At 40.3% G+C, this 14,294-nt stretch overlaps 1 protein-coding gene and 1 long non-coding RNA gene across 2 annotated transcripts in view; one reads left to right on the top strand and one right to left on the bottom strand.

The window, feature by feature from the left end:
• Positions 1-14,294, top strand: part of ZNF385D (zinc finger protein 385D) — a 990,916-nt gene that overhangs the window by 197,107 nt on the left and 779,515 nt on the right. The gene's annotated exons all lie outside the window — the stretch shown is intronic.
• LOC113884776 overlaps positions 1-14,294 on the bottom strand; it is a 41,597-nt gene that overhangs the window by 7,700 nt on the left and 19,603 nt on the right. The window contains exon 2 of the long non-coding RNA XR_003509016.1: positions 5,480-5,706. This is a non-coding gene — a long non-coding RNA (uncharacterized LOC113884776). The remainder of the gene's footprint in view (positions 1-5,479; positions 5,707-14,294) is intronic.

Raw genomic sequence — 14,294 nt, forward strand, 5'->3', positions numbered from 1 at the left:
TGCTGGACAGGGAGGCCTGGCGTGCTGCGATTCATGGGGTCGCAGAGTCGGACACAACTGAGGGACTGAACTAACTAACTTGTGCTGTCAGGGACTGACTTGAGTGGGTACAGGGGAGTCAATTTCCACTTTCCCATGCTCACCACTCCAATCTGTGACCGTGGGCTGACATTCAACAGATGGTGTTCTGGGCTGGGTGCCCGGATCAGGGGCCAGTGGTAGTCACAGGACACACAAGGGCCCTGGGGGCAGAGCGGGGATGGCCCCGTGCTCCCTGCCCAGGACACACTGACCCCATGGCCAGCCCGGCCCTGCCATGCCCAGGCCCCCACCGGGGTACAAGGAAGCTTACAGCCCTCTCCTGCCAACACAGTCCAGTGGCTGCTCTTGGCAGATAGGGGGGCAACCTCAGGGTGGGGTCTAAGAGGGGTGTTGGGAAGGGCCTGCGTAACCAAAGAGAGAGGCATGGGCAGCCGGGAAGCCATCCTGGGGGGACATGAAGCACCCCAGCCCCAGACATGCACGTCATGGTCCCCCTGGAGTTCACTTGCAAAACATCGATTCTGAGATAGAATCTGTGTTATTAAGGATTTCAAGACAGGACATTAAACTCTAAAAACAGGACCCTTCTGAGCATGAGGCCCCATGGGACTGCACAGGTCAAATGCTCTTGAGGCTAGACCTGCAAACAAAAGCCTTGTTTCTAGAGTCTATATCTCTATCTGTCTATTTATCTGTATCTTTCTATTTCTATCTGTCTACCTACCTACCTACTTATCATCAGCAAAATAGAGTTGAAATGAAAGTTTGGTGAGTCTTGGTAATTATATCTGAACATTTGTCACAAGTTAGCAGAGCTTGTCTTTGGGGCTGGTTTTCGCCTCCCAGCAGTGGACTTATTTTGTTCTCACCTTTAGAGACAGAATATATTGGATTGTGTGTAAGTCCCACCTTACTCGTCCCCTTGTCACGTCATCCACTGTTCCCCATCCAGCCTTCCACTGAGGTGAGGTCTCAAACCTACAGAATTCATGACAAATGTAAGTAAAGATAGCATCTTCTATATTAAGATACATATTTTATAGTAAATATAAAAAGAAACACATGAAAAGATGCTCAACATCATTTGCCATTAGGGAAATTTTAATTAAGATGATGTTGTGATCTCACTAAATATCTATCAGAATGGAAAGACAAAGCAAAGCTGCCAGTACCAGCTGCCGATGAAGATTTGGAGCAGTTGGGATTCTCGTAAATTGCTGGTAGGAATTCAACACTGTGTAGTTTCTTTAGAAACAATACGCAGTTTCTTATAAAGTTAAGCATACCTTTGCTGCAGTATTGCTCCTGGGTAATTAAAGACATGATGGAAACTTGTAGTCACACAAAAGCCTGTACATGAGTTTTTCTTAAAGTTCTATTTATAATCTCAAAACTTGGGAAAGCCCAGAGTCCTTCAAGAGGTAAGTAGATAAACAAACTGTGGACCCCTCATACCATGGAATACTTCTCACAGATACAAAGGAACAGTTATTGATACACGTAGGTGACTTTGAAGAATCTTGAAAGTAGTAACTGGAATTAAAAATTCAGTCTCAAAAGGGTACACAGTTTTTTTGTTGTTGTTCCTTTAATATTACATTCTTTAATGAGAAAACTGGTGACAAAGACCAGATCAGTAAAGATAAAGATCAGTGGTTTTCAGAAATAAAAAGGGTATGACTCAGAGAGTTTCACAAGGGAGGGTTTTAGGTGATGAAAGTGTTTTAATATGTGGATTACAGTGGTGGTTGCAAACATTTACATTGTTGGTCTAATTAATGAAATTTTATACAAATGGAATTCAACTTTACTGTATGTTAATTAAATCTAAAAGATATCAATGGATTAAAAACAAGATATAAATGGAAAAGTAAGACATGTTCAGTAACTCTTTTTAGGATAACTGGCTAGCTATTTGAGGAAAAGAGTCAGTTTAATCCCTAAAAATGTCAATTTAAGTCCTACTTTGCACCATGAATACATTTCATATGAAATTAAATTGCAACTCAAAGAAAAAAACCTTTTGGTAAAATATAGTTTCCCGTTGCCTAAAATATGGAGGCAACCATAAAAAAGTACCTTCCTGTAGGACTACAGTAAAATAATACTTTAGCCTTGTCAAATATAGCTCAAGCAAAATTGATATTAATGTCAAAATTGTCAACCATGTCCTAATAATTAATACTCATTGAGAAACAGATTATAAAATAACTTTTTTAGAAAAAGTAAGGCTTTAATTAATATGTATACATGATTGAAGTGGAGATACATGTATTTCATAAACAGGAAGTTCTACTGTTAAAAAATGTATACAGAAGTGCTACATCTCTTAATAGGACCAAAACAAAAATATTTATAGTTATGTGTTACCATTTTCTACTCATTTCACTAGTAATGTAAAAGGAAAAATATACAATGCTAACAGGAGTTCAATGAGACTGGTATTTTCATCCCTTCATAGAGTGTAATAATGGCTATAATAATTTTGAAAGCCATTTAACAATGCAGGTGAAAACCTAAGTGGTTCATAATCTTTGCAACAATACTTCCATCTTTGAGTTTCTGATTTAAAACAATTGTTCAGAAAGTTTTAACAGAGACGATATAAATGCCTGAAGATTTTTTATACTGGACTTATTTTAAAAAGTGAAAAAAATTGAAAGAGCCTAAATTTCTAACAGAATATTGCATGCATGCATGCATGCTAAATCACTTCAGTCAAGTCCTGCTCTTTGCAGCCCCATAGACTATAGCCCACCAGGTTCCTCTGTCCATGGAATCCTGGACAAGAATACTGGAGGGGGTTGCCATTCTCTTCTCCAAAAGATCTTCCCAAAATGGGAATTTAACCCACATCTCTTATGTCTCCTGCACTGGCAGGCGTGTTCTTTACCCACTAGGGACACCTGGGTTCCATGGAGCCCTAGCCCCAAAACTTTGTGATGAAAGGGTCAAATAAGTTAAGAAATTCCTGCATAGTATATTTGTAAAGTCACGATAAAATTCCTATACTAAGTATTATAAGATACCTGTCCTGCAGGAAAGAATTATAAATATGTTTTAACTCAGATTTTTTCAAACTGATCTGCTTTTAACTCTCATGTTTCCCATGTATAGTATCTGCTAATATCTTTATAAAGAATTTTAGTAAAATATGTGTTAGTATAATTGCATTAAGATTTTAATGGTTTCCTCTGTTTCAACACGGATTTGAATGTATTGCTTTGTAATAAAAAAAAAAATACACAAGAAGAAATGAGTAAGTTCAAATTACTACCCTCAGAAAGTTTATAATCTATTGGAGAGAAAAGGCCATTTGTAATTAATAAAAGTTACATTGTGAAAGGGTTATGTTAGCTTTATGAATGAACTTCTAAGTGAGCAAAGTGATGGGAAAATTAATTCTGCCTAGAGAGGAAAAGTTAGAAGAAGGCTTTAAGTAAAGAATTTCCCCCAGCTGGTTGAGATACGACCTATCCATAAGAAATCATTAGTTTTCTAACAGTTTCAGTTTTAGCCAGGATAGCTACTAATTTCCTGTGAAAATGGTGATATAAACAGTTTCTACTGCCTTATCTGAGATTAAACCCTCTTAATTTTATTTTTATTTTTTGCACTGTAAAATTACGATGTTTATCCTCTTATTCATTCTTTTTCCAAATCTTTGATTTTACAACACGAGAAAGGAAATCCTGACTCGTTTCCATAGATGTCATTCTCCCAACTTTACTTCTGCCGATATTTTTTTTTCTCTAAGCCAAAGTCTCAGGTGTGCCTGCCAATGCGATCTACGCTAAGAACACGGATAACTTTCCCACCTGAAAGTACGGAGAAGGCCCACATCACTCAGTTATCTAATGTCTCTCAGCGTTCCATAAACCCTCTTTATGCTAATGCTAATGCTAAGTCGCTTCAGTCGTGTCCGACTCTGTGTGACTCCATAGACGGCAGCCCACCAGGCTCCCCCGTCCCTGGGATTCTCCAGGCAAGAACACTGGAGTGGGTTGCCATTTCCTTCTCCAATGCATGAAAGAGAAAAGTGAAAGTGAAGTCACTCAGTCGTGTCCGACTCTTAGCGACCCCATGGACTGCGGCCCACCAGGCTCCTCTGTCCATGGATTTTCCAGGCAGGAGTACTGGAGTGGGGTGCCACTGCCTTCTCCCAAACCCTCTTTAGATAAGTGGAAATGTGAACTATAGAGGCGTACTGAAATAAACTTGGGTTTTGGTTTTAGGTAGTGGCGGTGGTGGTTTAGTTGCCAAGTCGTATCTGACTCTTTTGACCCCATGGACTGCACCCTGACAGGCTCCTCTGTCCACAGGATTTCCCAGGCAAGAATACTGGAGTGGGTTGCCATTTTCCTCTGCAGGGGATCTTTCTGACCCAGGGATCAAGCCCGTGTCTCCTCCTGAAGAGGTGGGCTCTTCACCTCTGAGCCACCAGGGAAGCCTAGTGTTGAGCAGAGCTCTGTCAAGAGCCTAGTGTTTTTTCTTGGTCAAGTTAAGCACTCAGTTGCAATTTGATCATAATGGTGACAACCTAGCAAAGTTGATAAAGGATTAGAGAGTATAGTTAAGTCTTTACAAGGTGTCCAGTTCAGTGAGGTGTCGCTGAATGAAAGCTATGAGCTATACGATGGTCATCAAGAACTGTATTAATACTCTTTAACTGGCAAGTGACCTAAAACTATGTCAAGTACCTGAGGAGGAAGAAAAAAAGGGAATTTATCAACACTTAAAATGGGAAGGTTCTGAGTGACTGAGTGAAGGGAGAAGTTAAGCCGGGCTTGAACTTTCTCCCTCTTTCTGTATCTTATTTCCTCATGACTCTACTGAACTTCAGTGTTTATCAGTCTTGGTGCAACAACTCATTTCAAAACTTGGCAGCATGAGCCAATAAATACTTAATATTGCACGTATTTTCTGTAATTTGGAATTCGGAAGCAGCTTAGCTGGATGATTCTGGCTCAGGGTTTCTCGTAGGCTTCAACCAAGATGTGGGCCATGACATTGGTCATCTCTTGATGGCCACTGGGACCGGAGAATGCACTGATAAGATGGGTCACACACGTGCTGATGAGTTGGGGCTGGATCTTGACAGGAGGCCTCCGTTCTTTTCCATGGGCGTGTGCCTGCTAAGGCGCTTCAGTCATGTCCTTCTCTCTGTGGCCCAGTGGGTCATAGCCCACCAGGCTCCTCTGCCCATGGGATTCCCCAGAAGAGCAGGTTGCCACGCTCTTCTCCTGGGGATCTTCCAGACCCAGGATTGAACCCTTGTCTCTGACGTCTCCTGAACTGACAGGCAGGTTCTTTACCACTAGCACCACCGGGGAAGCCCAGACCTTTCCAAAAGGTGACTTGAGTGTCCCAACGAGACAGCTGGGTTCTCTCCAAATAGATGGCTAGAGGGTGCAAGGCAGAAGCTTTATAATCTTACCTCTAGATGACACAGCGTTCTTTCTGCTTCATTTCCTTTGTGGAATGTGTTAGCCATTCGCTGTGAGAGGGGACTGCACAGCAGCGTGGACTCCGAGAGGCAGGGGCACTGGGAACCGTCTGGGACCTGGCCGCACAGATTGATTCATTTTCTCAGTCTACCAAGAATTTCTTCTCTCAGAGGAGGTGATGGCGTTGATAGCCATCTCTGGCATCACAGCTTGCAAACTGGAATAAAGAAAAGAGCTCTCAGCATCTGAACATTCAGGATTGCAGGAGGTCTCTGATTGGCCCAGTGTTGGGTCACGTGTCCTCTCGTGGAAGAAGTTGCCACAAGCCTGTAGTCCTGGGGTCACCTCCTCACCCTGAGATCAGGGCAGGGTCTGTGGTCAGTAGCTTCACTTGACTCATATAACTCTGGGGAGAGGAGAGGAATAAGATCTGTCTTTCTAGGATTGCTGGATAAAAAAATAATTACATTTTCTTTATCATTATCATCCTACCCTTGTCTATATGGGATAAAGTTCTCTATGGGAAGAATCTTCCTTTGTTAATTGGATCTGGATGTTGCCACTGATGTTTTTAGAGACTGGCACTTCAGGGTATTCCCTAGGTGTCAAAAGTAGGATATTGGGTGTGTTTTCCTTGTGTTTCTCATAAAATATAATTTTAAAAGGCTTGCACTACTAATGACTGGGTCATTTTACTTCTTCACTGAAATCTTTTAAATTCTACTCTTTAAAATCTCTTAGGCTGTGCATCCAAAGCATTTATGCATTAATTACTGTTTTGCAAGGACTACACATTTCATTAGTCTCTTAATTTTTTGGAAAGCGATTTTGTTTATCAGCTCAGAAGCTTAAACAATAAACAATAAAGAGCTGTATAAAAACAAAATGTTCACATCTTTCCCAAATAGTAGCACAGAACGACTTTGTGGTGTGTGTTTGTGTGTGTGTGTGTGTGTGTGTTCAGTGCTTATCAATATTACCCAAATTGATATTCTATTAATACAGTCTAGGAAACACAGTTCTATTAAGTTTCTTTGTAGAGTTACTAGAGTAGTAGAAAGGATAGGGAACAGACATACTATATTTCAGTTTTTAGAGGGCATTTGAAAACATTATTTTTTATTAATTTAAGATGAAAACAATTTCTAGATGAGTCATCTTTAAACATTTTTCTTGTATAATCTAGGAAAAATTTTTGAAAAAATAATCCTCTCACAAATTTTACCCTGATGTCAAATGCTTTTCATCATAACTTAAAAATTATTTTTTAAAACGTTGAATCAGAGATTTGCAGAGTTGACTTCACTATAAATATTTTCCATGGCATATTCTACATTGGTCTCATACATGCACTATTTCTAATTATTCATTTAGTAAATCAGTATTTGTAGTGTGATAGTGTACACAAACGCAACACCCAGAAGGAAACTTAGGACTTGGTCCAACATTTAACTATTCATTTTCCTCCTGCTGTTTCCTTCCCCTGGATCGCCTACCCTGGATTCTGTGTTCATTGTTTCCTCCTGCTGTTTCCTTCCCCTGGATCGCCTACCCTGCATTCTGTGTTCATTGCTCTCTGACTTGCTGTTTTATTTAGTTTATTGTATTTGTATGTGTTCTGAAGATATATATCTTATATATTTGTTATATATATGTGTAATTTTTAAATGTTTTTGTTTTATAAAAAGGCTTAAGACTATATATAGTCTTTTGGAATTTAATATTTCATTTAATGTTATTTTGGTAAAATTCATCCATATTTTTGAATGTCTCTTTATTATTTAAAAAGAAATATTTTATCAAGGTTTATAACATATATAAAATACATATACCCCCAAAATTTGCAGATCATAGGTACAACTGGATGAATTGAAATAAACACACCTGCATAATTTAAAAAAAAAAAGCAAAATGCTCACATTCTGCCATAATATTCTCCAGCTCTATAAGACGAATATGCTCAAGGGGCATCTCTGAGTGATTATGTTACGCAAGACAGTCCTACAAAGTCAATGTAATACTCTATTTAAAATATACTTAACCAGACCAATAATAATTATCTAGCCCAATTAACAATATAGAAAGCAATTTCTGCTTTGCATTCCCTAAAGAAAATAAAGACCCCACTGCACTTAATTCCCTGTGATAAATCACAAAATGAAATAATAAATGCGGCAATTTCATTAAAATTGAGCATATTTATTAGAGATGAATCACAAGGGTCTTGTAATCAGAGGAAAAAAACTTGTCTGAAAAAGAATTTTAGGTATTTTTTGAGCATTTTAAAAGTACATTTTAGAATTTCACAGAACATCCTTTGTAAATAGTAATTGTAAAGTGGTAGGTCATGGTATTGTTATTTTAAATTAGCTTAAATTACATCCCAAATTACAAGAATGGAAAGCTCTCTCAGTGGAGAGGAGAACGTGCTTATCTCTATTATATTTCTTAGTTAGTCTGGATAGATATGCTTAAAGGGTGGCAGCTTTATGGGTATATTGTAGAGAAGTATAAGGTAGGTGGACATCCACTGAGTCCCTTCATTTTACCTCAATATGAAGCTCTCCTGGCTCGTCCTAAAGGGCTTGTTCCACACTGCTATGGTGCTGTTTATGTGCCCTTGTCCCATTAGGGGCTGTGAAATTAACAGTTGCTTCCCGAATTTGTGACTGTTAACCATTAAGTTCTGTGACCACAGCAAAACCCTTAACACATATATTTAGGGAAATTCTCTCTAGATAATTGAAAAAGAGTTTTCACTTCTTTAAAATGAAATGGAGTTTACCAACATGAACTAAATAAAAAATAAATTAGTAGCAGAAACGATCTATACTAAAAAAAATCTATCTCCTGTGCCTTTGCCAACATAAGAAACACACAACGTGAGAGCTGTGAGTTATGTTGTATTTGAGACAAAATGAGATTGAGGGCAGGAGGAGAAGGGGACAACAGAGGATGAGATAGCTGGATGGCATCACCGACTTGATGGACATGGGTTTGGGTGGACTCTGGGAGTTGGTGATGGACAGGGAGGCCTGGCGTGCTGCAGTTCATGGGGTTGCTAGGAGTTGGACGTGACTGAGCAACTGAACTGAACTGAAGACTTTAGCTGGGGAGACTGTCTCAGAGGGTTCTGAGAAACTGCTCCAAAGAGGCAGGGGTGAAGGCCAGTATATATGTGATTTTGGTGGAGGAGTATGTGCAATCAATAGGCCTTAGGAAGCATCACTATGAACAAAGCTAGTGGAGGTGATGGAATTCCAGTTGAGCTATTTCAAATCCTAAAAGATGATGCTGCAAAAGTGCTGCCTTCAATATGCCAGAAAACCTGGAAAACTCAGCACAGGACTGGAAAAGGTCAGTTTTCATTCCAATCCCTAAGAAAGGCAATGCCAAAGAATGTTCAAACTACTGCAGGATTGCACTCATCTCACATGCTAGTAAAGTAATGCTCAAAATTCTCCAAGCCAGGCTTCACCAGTACATGAACTGTGAACTTCCAGATATTCAAGCTGGATTTAGAAAAGGCAGAAGAACCAGACATCAAATTGCCAACATCTGTTGGAACATCAAAAAAACAAGAGAGTTCCAGAAAAACATCAACTTTTGTGTTATTGACTATGCCAAAGCCTTTGATTGTGTGCATCACAACAAACTGCAAAATTCTTCAAGAGATAGAAATACCAGACCGCCTGACCTGCCTCCTGAGAAATCTATACGCAGGTCAAGAAGGAACAGTTAGAACTGGACATGGACCAACAGACTGGTTCCAAATCGGGAAAGGAGTACATCAAGGCTGTATACTGTCACCCTGCTTGTTTAATTTATATGCAGAGTACATCATGAGAAATGCAGGACTAGATGAAGCACAAGCTGGAATCAAGATTGCCAGGAGAAACATCAATAACCTCAGATATGCCAATGATACCACCCTTATGGCAAAAAGTGAAGAAGAACTAAAGAGTCTCTTGATGAAAGTGAAAGTGGAGAGTGAAAAAGCTGGCTTCAAAGTCAATGTTCAGAAAACTAAGATCATCGCATCTGGTCCCATCACTTCATGGCAAGTATATGGGGAAACAGTAACATACTTTATTATTTGGGGGCTCCAAAATCACTGCAGATGGTGACTGCAGATGGTGACTGCAGCCATGAAATTAAAAGACGCTTACTCCTTGGAAGAAAAGCTATGACCAATCTAGACATAGATTGTTTTTGTTAAAAAACAAAGACATTACTTTCCCAACAAAGGTCCATCTAGTCAAAGCTATGGTTTTTCCAGTAGACATATATGGATGTGAGAGTTGGACCATAAAGAAAGCTGAGAACCAAAGAATTGATGCTTTTGAACTGTGGTGTTGGAGAAGACTCTTGAGAGTCCCTTGGAGAGCAAGGAGATCAAACCTGTCAATCCTAAAGGAAATCAGTCCTGAATATTCATTGGAAGGACTGTTGCTGAAGCTGAAACTCCAATACTTTGGCCACCTGATGTGAAGAGCTGACTCATTTGAAAAGACCCTGATGCTGGAAAAGACTGAAGGCAGGAGGAGAAGGGGACGACAGAGGATGAGATGGTTGGATGGCATCATCGACTCAATGGACAAGTTTGAGCAAGCTCTGGGAGCTGGTGATGGGCAGGGAGGCCTGGCATGCTAAAAGTCCATGGGCTCACAAAGAGTTGGACACAACTGAGTGACTGAACTGAACTCTGCTAATCATGAGGAACAGCATGAGGTCATGGTGAAGGATTTTAATGCTTTTCTAGATATGAGGAGATACAAGGATCAGGCTCATTAGATCAGCTTGAAAATATCTAACTCTCTAAATACCTGTTTTGCGGTGTCTTTCCAGCGCACAGAGTCCTCACTCCTGGTCTTTACCCCGAACTCCCTTCAGGGGATGTGGATGGCCTCAGCTGCAGCACCATGTAGTTTAGTCCTTACAGAGGTGGAGGGCAAGTGCCGATGGCAAGCGCCAATTTGCAGTTGACACCTGGTAAATGCAGCTACCATCACAGAGGGCACAAGTCAGAGTACAATTAGTACATGCTCCAGCGGGTGGGCTGTTCTGTGGACAGAATGTCAGTCTGAGCTTCAAATGTCCCATCTTGTAGATTCGTTTTTCAACTTTTATGTATTTGAATATTATTAATATATTTGCCCACAAGTAATTGTTTTAGAAATTACTCCTCAGCAGCAATATAAAATCTCAAACTGTGATGGTAACACTTAACAAGAATACAGTTTTATTGCTTCATTACACCCACTGGGCCGTTTTTATTGTTGAATTTAATGGGTAAGTGTTCATTTTCCAAACAATGCAAACATGTCAGGGCAAAAGCATGCTGGAATTAATAAAGAAGAACAGATGGCATTTAAGGGGCAACTTACACATGGCTCTGTAAGTAGAACTCACTTTCTAGGATAAACAAATATTATTTGGAAGGCAGTGGTTGTGCCTAATGAAAAAGGAGATACTTTCAACAGGACATAAGACATGTAAAATCATCCACTTAGGTCCCCTCTTTGCCTATTAAATCCTGCTTTTCTAAATGCTGCATGAAATAACTTCAAGCTATTTAAATTTGGCTTATTATCATTATTTAAAGAGAGATATGTGAGATAAGTCTAAAAATGTAAAATTTCTGATGATGAGGAGGAGGCTAAAAGACTTATTCCTATGATGCCTTTCTTCACATTATGTGAATCAATTTATTGAAGCAAATCTATGAACCCTCCTAATCTGCCCAGTGTTATCACAGCTCTGTCCCTCCCTCCTTCCCTCTGAGCTCCCCAGCTCCTGAATACTGCCTCCTTCAGTTTTAATCTCCCACTTTTGTACTGAAGTCAGTTGATTAACAATGTTGTGTTGTTTCTGGTCTGTAGCAAAGTGAGTGATTCAGATAAATTTTTATATACACAAATATATATATATATATATATTAATATATGTTTTCCAGATTCTTGTCCATTATAATTTATTACCAGATGTTGAATGCACTTCCCTGTGTCACAGAGCAGGACCTTGCTGTCTATGCACAGTGCTGCGTGTATGGTGACCCCAAGCTCCAGATTTACCCCCTTCCCCTTTGGTGACCCTAAGTTTTTTTCTGTGTGTGTGAACCTGTTCCTATTTTGTACATAAGTTCATTGTGTCTTGTTGTAGATTCCACATATAAAGGATGTCATACGGTATTTCTCTTTCTCATTTCACTCAGTATGACAATTTCTAGGGTCACCCATGTTGCTACAAATAGCATCATTTCCCTTTTTTATGACTGAGTAACAATCCACTGTACATATGTACTGCTGCTGCTGCTGCTAAGTCGCTTCAGTCGTGGCCAACTCTGTGCGACCTCGTAGACGGCAGCCCACCAGGCTCCCCCATCCCTGGGATTCTCCAGGCAAGAACACGAGTGGGTTGCCATTTCCTTCTCCAATGCATGAAAGTGAAAAGTGAAAATGAAGTTGCTCAGTCGTGTCCAACCCTCAGCGACCCCATGGACTGCAGCCCACCAGGCTCCTCCATCCATGGGATTTTCCAAGCAAGAGTACTGGAGTGGGGTGCCATTGCCTTCTCCGACATATTCTTTATCCAGTCATCTGTTGATGGACATTTATGTATAACTTCCTTCTTTAAACAAAATTTCAATATTATGAGTTGGCCTGGGTCTAATAAATTGTTATTCAGAATATCTAAATATTCCTCATGATAGGAAATTTGTCCCCTCTTATTTCATTTTCCCTGCAAAATGAATTTAAAATGTCTATAGAATTTAAAAAGTATGCCTAGGTGTGTGTATGTGTGTGTGTGTGTTTAGAAAGAGTGAGGACAGAAAAATTAGTCACAGCAGGGAAGCTTTAATATTTAAAAAAATAGATTTTTGTAAATTAGTTATACTCTTAAGTGGGCTTCCCTTGTGGCTCAGCTGGTAAAGAATCTGCCTACAATGCTGAAGACCTGGCTTCAATCCCTGGGTTGGGAAGATCCCCTGGAGAAGGGAGAGGCTACCCACTCCAGTGCTCTGGCCTGGAGAATCCCATGGACTGAGTCCATGGCTAGAGCCCATAGGGTCACAAAGTGCTGGACACAGCTGAGCGACTTTCACTTTTTATAGTCTTAAATAGTTCTAAACTACTCATAGTGCTCCATTAGTTAGTATGAGCTTGAAAAATAGATACGTGTTAACAGTAAACTGAAAAACATATGGTGTTGATCAGTGCCTGTCTTATTTTAATAGATCTCAGTTAAATAAATGCCTGCAGATAACAGTTAAAAGTTGTTGCTATAGAAAGGTACTGAACCAAGGAATGAAGACATTTCAGAGGAAAATGACCATGTATTTTCTTAAGAATTTACACATGTATTTTCATAAGTGAGGGGATTTTAAACTAGAATCTTCAAGTTTGTTACAGTCTAACTAGAAGATGGGACTCCCCAGATGGCACTAGTTGTAAAGAACCTGCCTCCTGATGTAGGAGACATAAGAGACAGGAGTTGGATCCTTGGTTTGGGAAGATCCCTTGGAGGAGGGCATGGCAACCCACTCCAGTGTTCTTGCCTGGAGAATCCCATGGACAGAGCAGCCTGGCAGGTAACAGTCCATGGGGTCGCAAAGAGTCAGACACGACTGAAGTGACAGCATGTATGCATGCAACTAGAAGTTATCACTAGACTCTCATTCTAGGGCTAGGACCAGAGTTCAAAACTCAGCTCTGCGTCAATTTCTTCATCTGTAAGTCTGGGTTAATGATAGGACATACCTCACTGGTGACATTTTGAGGATCAAATGAATGCACATTTGTAAACTGTTTCAACAGTGTATGGCACCTAGTGAGAGCTGTAGTAAGTGCTTCTAAATTATTAGTTTAAAAGCCCTGACATTTTCATTAATGGAATTCATTTTAAGAAATCATTAATTGTGAACACATTTCAAGCATGGTATTGTTGCCAATTACTCTGGACACTTGTTGTGAACAGGGTGATTTTACAACTATGGGAGTGTCCATCCAGTAACAGCATGAAATGGAGAGAGATGCCAGGATTTCAGCAGGAAATTAGTGCCCGAGATCAAAAGCACATCAAGTTTCTGTGACTAGCTCATCCTTCCCTTACAGACACGTCTTCTGATATAGCAAAGCCAGGTCAAAATCAAACGGTCACTTGCTGGTCATGTCCTCAGGACGAGGGCCTTAGATGACCTAAGAATTTTAGAACATCAAGACATTGAAGCCTGCAGCCTCTCTCCCACCAGAGATGGTCATGCATGCATGCATGCTCATTTGTCTTCAACTCTTTGTGACCCTGTGGACTGTAGCCCACCAGGCTCCTCTGTCCATGGGATTCTCCAGGCAAGAATCCTGGAGTGGGCTGCCATTTCCTGCTCCAGGGGATCTTCCCAACCCAGGGACTGAATCCACGTCTCCTGTGTCTCCTGCATTGGCAGGCAGATTCTTTACCACTAAGCCACCTGGGAAGCCCCAGAGATGGTCATGCCAAGGGCTAATTCTTGTCCACAGGACTGGTATCCCCTGGATAGTGTTTTAATAAATCCAAGTCACAATGCCTAGCAAACTCTTTCACCTGCTTTCCTGGTTGACCAATCCCTTGAAGTCAGTATTTCTTCATATGTCTGGTATCTGTTCAAGCCACATTTCAAGTTTCCTCTGAACTTTCGTTGCCCTGGGAGCGTTCTTTCTCTCCACCATAACTTTGCAAAGCTCTTTTCTGACCCATTATGTATTTATGTCAAAGCTTAAATTCTTCAGAGGCTTTTCTTATTTTCTAGTGCCTAAAAAAACCCCCTCA

The sequence above is a fragment of the Bos indicus x Bos taurus genome, chromosome 27, assembly GCF_003369695.1.
Source record: "Bos indicus x Bos taurus breed Angus x Brahman F1 hybrid chromosome 27, Bos_hybrid_MaternalHap_v2.0, whole genome shotgun sequence".
Lineage (NCBI taxonomy): Eukaryota > Metazoa > Chordata > Mammalia > Artiodactyla > Bovidae > Bos > Bos indicus x Bos taurus.